Source organism: Bidens hawaiensis, unplaced genomic scaffold, assembly GCF_021521415.1.
Source record: "Bidens hawaiensis isolate Kalapana, Puna unplaced genomic scaffold, B.hawaiensis_p1.1 tig00003752_1, whole genome shotgun sequence".
Taxonomy (NCBI): Eukaryota; Viridiplantae; Streptophyta; class Magnoliopsida; order Asterales; family Asteraceae; genus Bidens; species Bidens hawaiensis.
In genome coordinates, this window is record NW_027491215.1 from 1,853,006 (window position 1) to 1,863,019 (window position 10,014).

Genomic DNA, 10,014 nt, shown 5'->3' on the forward strand with positions numbered 1-10,014 from the left:
ATTGAAAACGTATATAGGATGGGGCAGAAGGATACTGTGGCTTAGGAATGAGAGGGATAAGATGGAAAAAAAATTAAATGTGATGCTAATGTGGAGGAGATATAACTTAGAGATGAGATGGAAGAAAAGAATGGACTTCTCAACACTAACAATGACTTTGATAGTTATCGCATATATTCTTAATTAATCCTACTCATAAATCTACAATTTTGTCCGTCATAAAATTCTATCCATCAATCATATGAGACCTTTTACACACATTAATACCGCTAAGAGACATGCCATATGATTTTATATTATTCTGTTAATCACTATTTTTTTTATAAGCTCATCATTTATTAAGACAAATTTGACATGTAACAAGGAAAGCAACCAATTCGATATCTGGTTTGATTTTTCGATTGTCGACCATATGTACTAATACTGGTTTAAATATCTACCTTCTTCGAAAGCTTTAGTCGACCAATTGTTGTAGCTTTTGGTGTATGCTTGCTACCTCTATGCCGAGCCTCATAAATCTAGCCTTCAAAATCAATTACGTAATCCATATCAGTTATAAAAACAAAATTTTCAATTAACCTTTCTTTTAACACCAAACCGAATATAATATAATATCAGTTGATATTGAGGCGAAGTATAATGAGGGCCAGGGGTGGCCCCAGCCCCCCTGTTTTTTCGCGTGTTAGTGTAAATTTAGCCGTTTTTCGTCCGAAATATTTTATGCGTAGTGTAAATTTGCCTGTTTTCAACCAAAAATTTAAGCCCGGCTCCCCCTCGTTTATGAAATCTTTATACATTTTGAGTTCGCCCCCCCGGCGTTCACGTCCAAGCTTCGCGCACTGGTTGATAATGTATATTATATTCCTATTACACACTCTTGAAGGGCATTTTATGTAATTGCGTACCTTAGCATGGAGGGTGTAGATGACTTTATCATCTGTAGTGGTATAACCTCCATTCACCACCTCACTCCTCCATCCTCTACTATATTAATGATTTCAGAAAACAATAATAATTTCTTTTTTGGACTGCCGATCAAAAGCACTCTCAAACCACCGTTCAAATCTTCCACCTCCACCGTAGGTGGGGTACTTACAGTTGCACCTTGATAACTTACTGACGATGGGTCGTCTATGACCTTACAAAGTGGATTGTTGCTTCTGCCATCGTTAACAAATCTCAATGCTTCATTCCTCTTATCTTTCAATACTTGTATTCGCTTTCTTAACTGCTCGATGTAAGCAACTGAATGATCGAACTGGCTTTCTTGTGTGAATAACTGCTGAAAGAATTCAATGAACAAGATCACAAACTTAACCATAAATTAAACTTAATTTGTAACAATGACACTGAGCCCCTTATACTTGATATAATAACATGATTTTCGTTTAAGTTATAATTCTCTCCTTAAACTAAATCTATAACTTTATTCAAGACCCGGTTTGCCATTACAATAATATTGGTTCTTTATCCCTATACCATGTTATGTTAGCTACCTCAATTTTCTCCCCGTTGGACCTTCGCTTACAAAATGTTAGACTACGTCCGTTGAGCTTGAAGCATCTTACATGGCTCTTATTATGTTGGAAATCTTTACCATAATTACTTTTCCCGGACCACCGACCTCTACCACATCCACGCCTAAAGTTACCTTGATGTGAACTCCAACTGCTACAATGCTCACTTTTATGATATTTAGCTTTTTTTTTTCTTTCTATCTGCTTTGGTGAATAGACGCTGATTACACATGTGTACCTCCTGTGGCTTGTTGATGCGTTCTTCATAGGATTTTAATCATCCAATGGCTTCTAGAAATCGCATGCATGGTATTAAGATCAGCAAATTGTTTAATTGCAGCAATAATCTAAATGTATTTTCCTAGTACATGCCCTAGAAGTTTATGAACTAGTCTTTTATTATCAATCGTGGATCCAAGGTTGCTGGATTGTGACACAAGTTGACTAATTTTTCATGTGGATTCATAAGTTAACTAACTTTGCATGTGAAGTCATATATCAAGGGAGTCAAAGTTTCTCATCTTGAAAGATTCAAACTCATTCATGTTTTTGTAGTCTAGCATCTTTACCCCACCGACAAATGAAGTCTTCAAGTCTCCTGATGCCTTTGGTATTAGTACAATGAATGACCTAAGAATAGGTACTTTGGGCACAACTTAATAGATTTTAGTGATAGTAAGTGTGTATATCTTAGCATCGACTTCACGTGCCATTTCAGGTTCCCATGAATATTTAAGATTGCTTTGATCTTCACAGCCCAAATAGCATAATTCGTAGAGTTTAGAATTTGGCACTAAAAGATCACCGAAGTCGCTCCTTCATTTATTGATACAATTTCAATATTCTTGGGTGATTTTCAGTCATTAAGCGTGCCTTCCCTTTCCCAATCTTGATATGACTCTTACAGTGCTAATGACGTGCATTCCACTTCTATTCCTTGAATGTGATATATACTATACTATGTTAGTTACCCGTGTAGCACACGAGTTATAATAAGTATTTTTTTTTAAATAATAACATAATGTGAAATACAAAAAAAAAACGTATCACATATATAAATATATATTATACAGTAAAAAAATTACACATTACGCAATTTGGAAATAAAGAGTTGTTAGAAAATTCATAAATCATAAATTATTTCTTTGTTATTTTCTATATCAAAACTTAGTTGTAAATGTCAACTTTTTTAAAACAACTCGTGGACCAAAATTCATTCTAATCTTAAACTGTTTTGACATAAACAATGTTTGATACTTTAATCGGTTAAAGAATGTCACCCGTTTCGTACTGGTTACTTATAAAAATATAATGTTAATAACTAATGCAATACATTTTATATTAAACAAATTAACAAATTTATGATGGTATTAATTCTTGTAAATTAGGATGGAATTATTAAAAATTGAAAATGAAATATTAAAAAGATAAATGTAGTTAATGTGAGAGAGATGGTGAAAAATTTCATAAGGATCAACACAGTTAATATGAGAGATATGAGGAAAAATTATTGGACTAAAACCGTAAATTCGACAAACCATAGGGACGAAAACTGCAGTTCACTCAATAATAATAGTTTGAAAAGAATAAAATATAAAAGTATTAATAAGAAAAAGAAATATATATTAACATGAGAGAAATAAGAAAATTTTATAAGGATCACTCATGTGTAATGACATATAGCATTAAGACCCATGTGGAACACGGGTTAGAATAATAATTTTGTTTAGATAATAACACAATTTAACATGTTCAAATGATATAAAGATATAATACATGGTAGAATAAATTACATATTACACAATACGAATATAAAAAGTTGTTGAAAATTCATAAATCTCTAAATATTTTTTTGTATACAATATTTGTAATTTTAACCTACATATCAAACTTAGTAGTTTCGTTTTGTTTTTTATTTTAACTTTAGATAATGAAACACATCACTTAGCATGCTTTAAAACAGGTTGTCTCAAAAACAAATTAAACCATCTATAGTGATTGACTTTATCTTTTATTAATTTTTATTGCAAAACAAACATAAAGTTAAAATTTCTTTATTTGAAATTAATTATTTTATCTAAATCAACGTGAAAATTTGTTACTTATAAAAGCTAAATATTAATAAATAATACAACATATTTATATAAAACTAAATGATATATCTATGTTTGTATTAAATTTATAAATTAAAAAATAATTATTAAAAAGAGAGAATAGTTGATTAAGAAAGAAAAAAAGAGTTAAATATAAAACTCTTTAATAAAAAGATAAATGTATTTAATAAGAAAGAGAGGTGGAAAACTTTTGTAAGAAGCTAAATTATGTGATGTCATGTGACATTAAGAACCTTTATTTATTATATAGTATAGATATGTGCAGTGATCAAATGTGACCGTTATCATTTTGATTTCAGTTTAATACTTTCGGATCAATTTAATGTTTTCCTTTAATAAGAAAAACCTTCAGGTCGGATCGCATACAACTTCGAGAACAAATTTTTTTTGGTCATTTCTGCTTCTTGAATTCTTGATTATGTATCTTGACTCTATTTTTTACTTAAATTATTTCTTTGCCCAAAAAAATAAAAAAAAAAACGAATTTAATGTTTGCCAAAGGTATAATATCCGAGAGTATTTCTAGAGACATAGTAGACTAGTTATTTCACCGTAGCTAGTATAATTAGTGAGTATGCAGAAGTTCGATTTTATTTTATTTTTTGGAAATATCTATGTACATAAAGAGACGCTTATGTTTTATAAATAACACACAAAACTTTTTGTTTTCGTTCTTGAATTATTTCGAAAACCTAATAATCTTTTTGCATTTCATTGATTCATTTTTATCGAAAACATATGCATAAGAAGATATAAAGATCAAGAGATCGAATATGCATCTTTGGTTGTTGATAGATCAGGAAAAAGATCGAATACCTTATCACGTTGAGAGGACAATGAAGGAACGAGCGAGTTGAGCTTGTAGCAAAGGTTTTTCATACGAACTCTTCTATTCTTTTCTATTGTTTTACGTTCGATCTTCTTTGAGTCATCATTGGATATCTGCATCATTCAAAGTCGTGTCCTCGTGCTGAAATGCCTAACAAAGATAACTTATCTTGATTGTAGGACTACAATCATCTAGCACATATATGTATATATAAAATCAGGATTAAGAACACCTGGGGGCAACGGATCCCCACCCTAATGAAACATTCTCATCAAAGTATTCCATTCAATTAATACAATAAATGAGTGGGGTCAAGTTACTATAGGGTGTGTTCATGGCAAAAGATACAATAAATTAACATAGTTTAACATAGTCTTTGTAATATAAGTTTAAGCTAGAACTTATCTTAATGATTCAAGCTTGATTTGGGAACTCAGATAGCTCAAAAATGAATCGTCATCGATTAAAACTTATTATAATCAAAAGCAGTAAGGATTTAGCTTTATTTCCATGTTGGTCGCTAATTTCTATTGCAAAGTGTTAAGGCCATGTATTTAAGGTCATGAGATTACATTCATGACATACATTCATGTCACTTAATTCATGTAGCCGTCACATCACTCACTTTATCCATTTTTTATCCCATCTCATCAAAAGGGATACGTTTTAACCCCACTTAACCCCCCTCAATTTAATTTAAAACAATTCTTAAATTATTTGGTGTGAGTTTAAAGGGTTTTAAAGGCCGTTAACACTCATCTTGTCTTTATCGCCCTTTAACCCATGAAGGGAATGATGCCCCGCTCGTTAACCTTTGTCAAATCAAACTTTACCATCCTGATCGTTAAGGTATAACCGAGGACCTAACAGCCAATTAACCTAGTATGATCAATAAATTGTGCCGCAAATTTGGATTCAAGTGCATGCTACTTACCCTTTGGTCCAATCACCATTTGCAGTCACATAGATTTAGTACACGTTAAGGTTTATTGTTGTTTTCAAGATTATCCAGTGCTTTCTGTCATCGTGTTCATCATGATTTCTCATAGTAGTTATTATTTTATTGTGCAAATAATATATATATCGTATTTTTATATATAATTAAGTTTCTTTTATTTTATGTTTTATCTACTCTTTTAAATAATTAAAAAATAAAAAATATAACTTTACCTGCGTTGCCTTTGTTAATCCATAAAAAAACTATGGCCTCTACAAAGCATTGGAATCAAGTATAAAGTATTTTCATCTAAAGAAGTAAAAGTAAAAAGAAAGTAAGAAACTGTATGGTAGGGAAATGTGTGAAAGGGAGTTCACATTATTTGGTTTGAGACAAATTATCACACCAAAAAACTGAATCGAATCTGAATCAATTGACATCCTTTGCATGGGTCACCCTCGCATTATGACAAATGAGGTTTTCTATAGGAAATAATGAAAAAGGTTATATATGTTCATACAATAATTTATTAAAACAATAACTTTATTGTACTTTTAAATTATATTCAGTTATTTTAATTATTAAACAACTGTCCACCTGTTTTAATTCAACCAAAAGATATCACGTAGCAGCAACATTCAATATCATGCAGTTTGAGGCTAAAACTTTGAAAATCTCGTGGCACATGGTGACTAAAATCTCACATATTCGGTTCTTTCCTACGTAGATTACGTGTTACTTAGGGGGTGTTTGGGATTCTTTATTTGCATCTCCCAATACCTTATATAAAGGAGTATTTCGTAAGTTACTTCATCCTAACTTATGAAAACTTTTTTTTTCTTCTTTAAAATATTTAATAAGTTATATAACCCAAACACTCTTTTTAACTTATAAAAGTTAATAAGTTATAAGGAGGTAAAAATAAGGAAACCCAAACACCCCCTTAGTAAATGAACTATAAATGGTACAAAAAGAACCGAAAAGCATGAACAATCTAAACTCCCAAAAAAAGGACGAAAGAAAAAGGTTCTCACCCATTTAGTCGGTAGTGATATGACATGGTTATATCGTGATATGTTCAAACATGAAAACAAAAACTTGCGAGAGGAGAAGAAGAACATCGAACCAACCAAGATGTTCTTAGTTTATATTCAGTTTTATTTGAGAATATTATATTTTATTAATAAAACCCATCTCTACCAAATAAAAGAATAAATTTTATGACATGTGTTACTTCATGGTTAAACCTCATATTCATTTTCCCACTCATTCTCCTTTGACCCGAATAACAAAACACACACATCTTTTCATCTCATTAGTATGACACGTACCCACCATATCCTAGAATGCATTTCAATCGATAAACCCATACTGGATATCCTAGAATCATTTAGTTTTTTGTCCTACACTGAACATCGACACTCTGTTGTCCATTCGATTCAACGTGCAATCTTTGTCAATCTTTTGATTTGGGTTTTTTTTCTATCGGCCTTTGTTAACTATAGAAGATCAATCGACCTTTGTTTAAATAGTTTTTTTTTTCTTTTAGTTAACCATTTAATGATTTTATGAGATAAAATATTGTTTTAACTGGTGCTTATTTCTTCTTCATTCGATTTCAATAGAAGCAACCCATAAGTTGAATAATTTCAGGATTAACGATGTTTTAAGCTCATCAATTGCCTAATGTTATATTTACGGGTACATATATATACCACTGATGTCGCTAAAAGTACTCAAATAAAAATACGCTAAAATTAGACACTAAGTAATACTCTAGACTCTTAAACAACCAACTGGCAAGTGTACCGGTCGACTCTAGTACAATTTAGTAAGTTCGGATATCGAACCCACGAGACTCTAAAAATTACGAAACTAGCAAACAAGACTCAAATACAAGACACGACTATTTATTAATAATATTTGAGAGGGAATTTTTAAACTAATTAATTAAAACCCAAAATAATTATTAACTAATAATAATTAACTTACTAATGATTAACTAATGATTACTTAATTAAACTAATAACAAACTATAAACCCTAAACCTAATTAATATAATAATAATAAAACATAATCATTACTCTTAAACTAATTAATTTAATAAACTTAACCCTAATTTAATTAAACTAATAAACGATTAAGAACACTTAGATTGATTCAGATGATAAAAACAACTACCTAGACTAGAATCCCCAAAGTTACGGTTATTAATTAAATGGAAAACTCAAGTTATGGAACTGAGATCATAAAATAGACCATTGATAGAAAACCCGAACAGGACCCTTGAACTTCAAGAAGACGCCTATGGATTTCTAACAAGTTTTAAGACTCACCGGTTTTATGAATTAAACTTCTTTACGGTTATTTATAATTTATGTCTAAGTATCTTTATGACGAAATCCTACCTTACAGCGCGGAAATAAAAAATAGCTAAGTAGACTTAATTGACTTAATAGACTAAGTTGACAAGCAAATCTAGACGGACTCCTTACGAAGAACTAAATCTAGCAATCCTGACCAACAAAGATCTATCAATAGCCTATCACCTTACAGCTTTCTAGGCTAACAGCTCACTTATATATGCTTAATTAGTTTTATTCTTTCTATGATTTTAATCGATATCAATCACAAACTTGTCAAGAACACACAGTAAATGACATAACAAAACCCTATCCTATGAAACAATCAAAAAGGGAAATGTGAAACAATAAATCCAAGTGAACAAAACCAAGCAATCAAACGCATCAAATAACTCAAACTCAATAATTTACTTAGAACATAAAATCCATAACGAACAAAATTCCAAATAAAATCAAACCGAACTAAGATTCATCATAACCTAGGTAGTCTATGGAGTTTTAGCCTAGCATCATATAGTCTAAATCAAACAAAACTGAAAAGATGGTGAAAATATAAAGAACGGGAAATCAAAGATGATAAAACCCGTATTCTTCAATCGCGAACGTGTAACTCTTCACCGGCTGTTCTCGTGCCTTCAAAATAACCACGAAACTCAAAAATATGCTCTCAAGAACTCCAAATTCGTCTGGTGGCTTCAAGGTGTTGTCAGGTTTAAGTTAAAAATGTTTAAATACCCAAAACAAGGCCCAACATGTAACAAAAACGAATTAAAAATCCCATCAGGAATTCCTAGGCGCCGCGCAACCAGGATGTGGGTACCTGGCAGCGCGGCGCGGCGTGTCCCGCTAAGGAGGCCGGTCAGACCGGCCCGGTCTGAGCGGTTCTCTGAAAAAGTAAACTAGTAAAATATTAAATAAAATATACAATGGAAACATAAATATTTAGCATTATATCAAATATCTCCACACTTATTGTTTTTTCGTCCCTGAAAAAGTTTGATTTAGTTGGATCAGAATCAAAAAATACAGTCTTAAAAACATATAGGTTAATTCTTAAAATCTCAGAAAAACGAAAAAACCGCGATCACCGATATTGTTGTCCACTTAAACCCATTCCTTAATCTTTACCGGGACAAATAAGATCCAACAATAATATTACTCAGTGGTTTATACAATTAAGACCCGCTTATTTTTAGCTTTTATCGGACCAGACCACCCCAACTTGACTTAAACCTCAAAATTAGCGGAATTAAAACTTTTGTTGCTCTATTTTTTTCATAAATAGTTAAGACGATCAAGGGTATTGTTTATCCAACCAATCTTAAGCATCAAAGTCTACCAAGCAGCCATTAGATACGATTAAGGTTCAATTAAGTAATAGCTAGTGTTCCACACAACATGACATACCCCCGTTATCAAGCGATACCCCAAACCTATCAACATAGGTGAGCATGCAAAATTTTATCTGTAGGGCTTACATGTGACGTGTCCCTTGTGGTCCATTTCTTAATGGCAATGAGATGCGAGGAAGGGGACCCCACATGGCTAACAACGTGGATGATCAAGTTTGTAGTGTATTTGTACTTTTGTGATCATGTTTAAAGACTTATAAGGGTTTGCTCTTTTTAGCTTTATTTAAATATCCACAACCCCACTTAAGAATTGTGAATACCCATATGAATAGATTGCATTGAACCAATGTCTCCGGACCCGATGCATCCCATCAATACAAGATTTAAGGTTATAAAACCATACGCCAATGAGGTGTAAAACACTAAAATAGCAGTTTAAGATTTATACTATAACGTTAAACCTGCCCAAGCATCATATGATAACGTATTTAGATTTTAAAACTCATAATATTTCCACTTTTTCATACCAAAAATTGAGGCTTGAGTATGGCCCGACCTTTCATTACTTATCTTCCACGGACAAAACGCTTTACCTACAAAAGATTTCTGTTTTAACCATTTTATCAAATTGCCCTTTCATTTTCAAGGCTGAGCCTACCGACACATCCCAAGTTAAGTGCGTTTTGCTTTATTTATCTCATATTATTAGTAGTTTCAAAAACCTATTTCCGATAAATATCATCATCTCCCACTTTAACGCAAAAAAACTAGATTAAAGGAATATTTTTAAAACATTTTTCAATTTTTTTAACTCAAATACAAAAACGAAAACAAAACTAAAATTAATTGAAGCACTTGTGTCCCATCCCCACACTTAAATTTTGCATTGCCCTCAATGCGGG

General features: G+C 31.7%; 1 pseudogene; it reads right to left on the minus strand.

Moving 5' to 3' along the window:
- Window positions 1-454: 454 nt before the first annotated feature.
- On the minus strand, window positions 455-4,582 carry LOC143624283 (transcription factor bHLH162-like; annotated as a pseudogene).
- Between the last annotated feature and the right edge of the window lie 5,432 nt (window positions 4,583-10,014).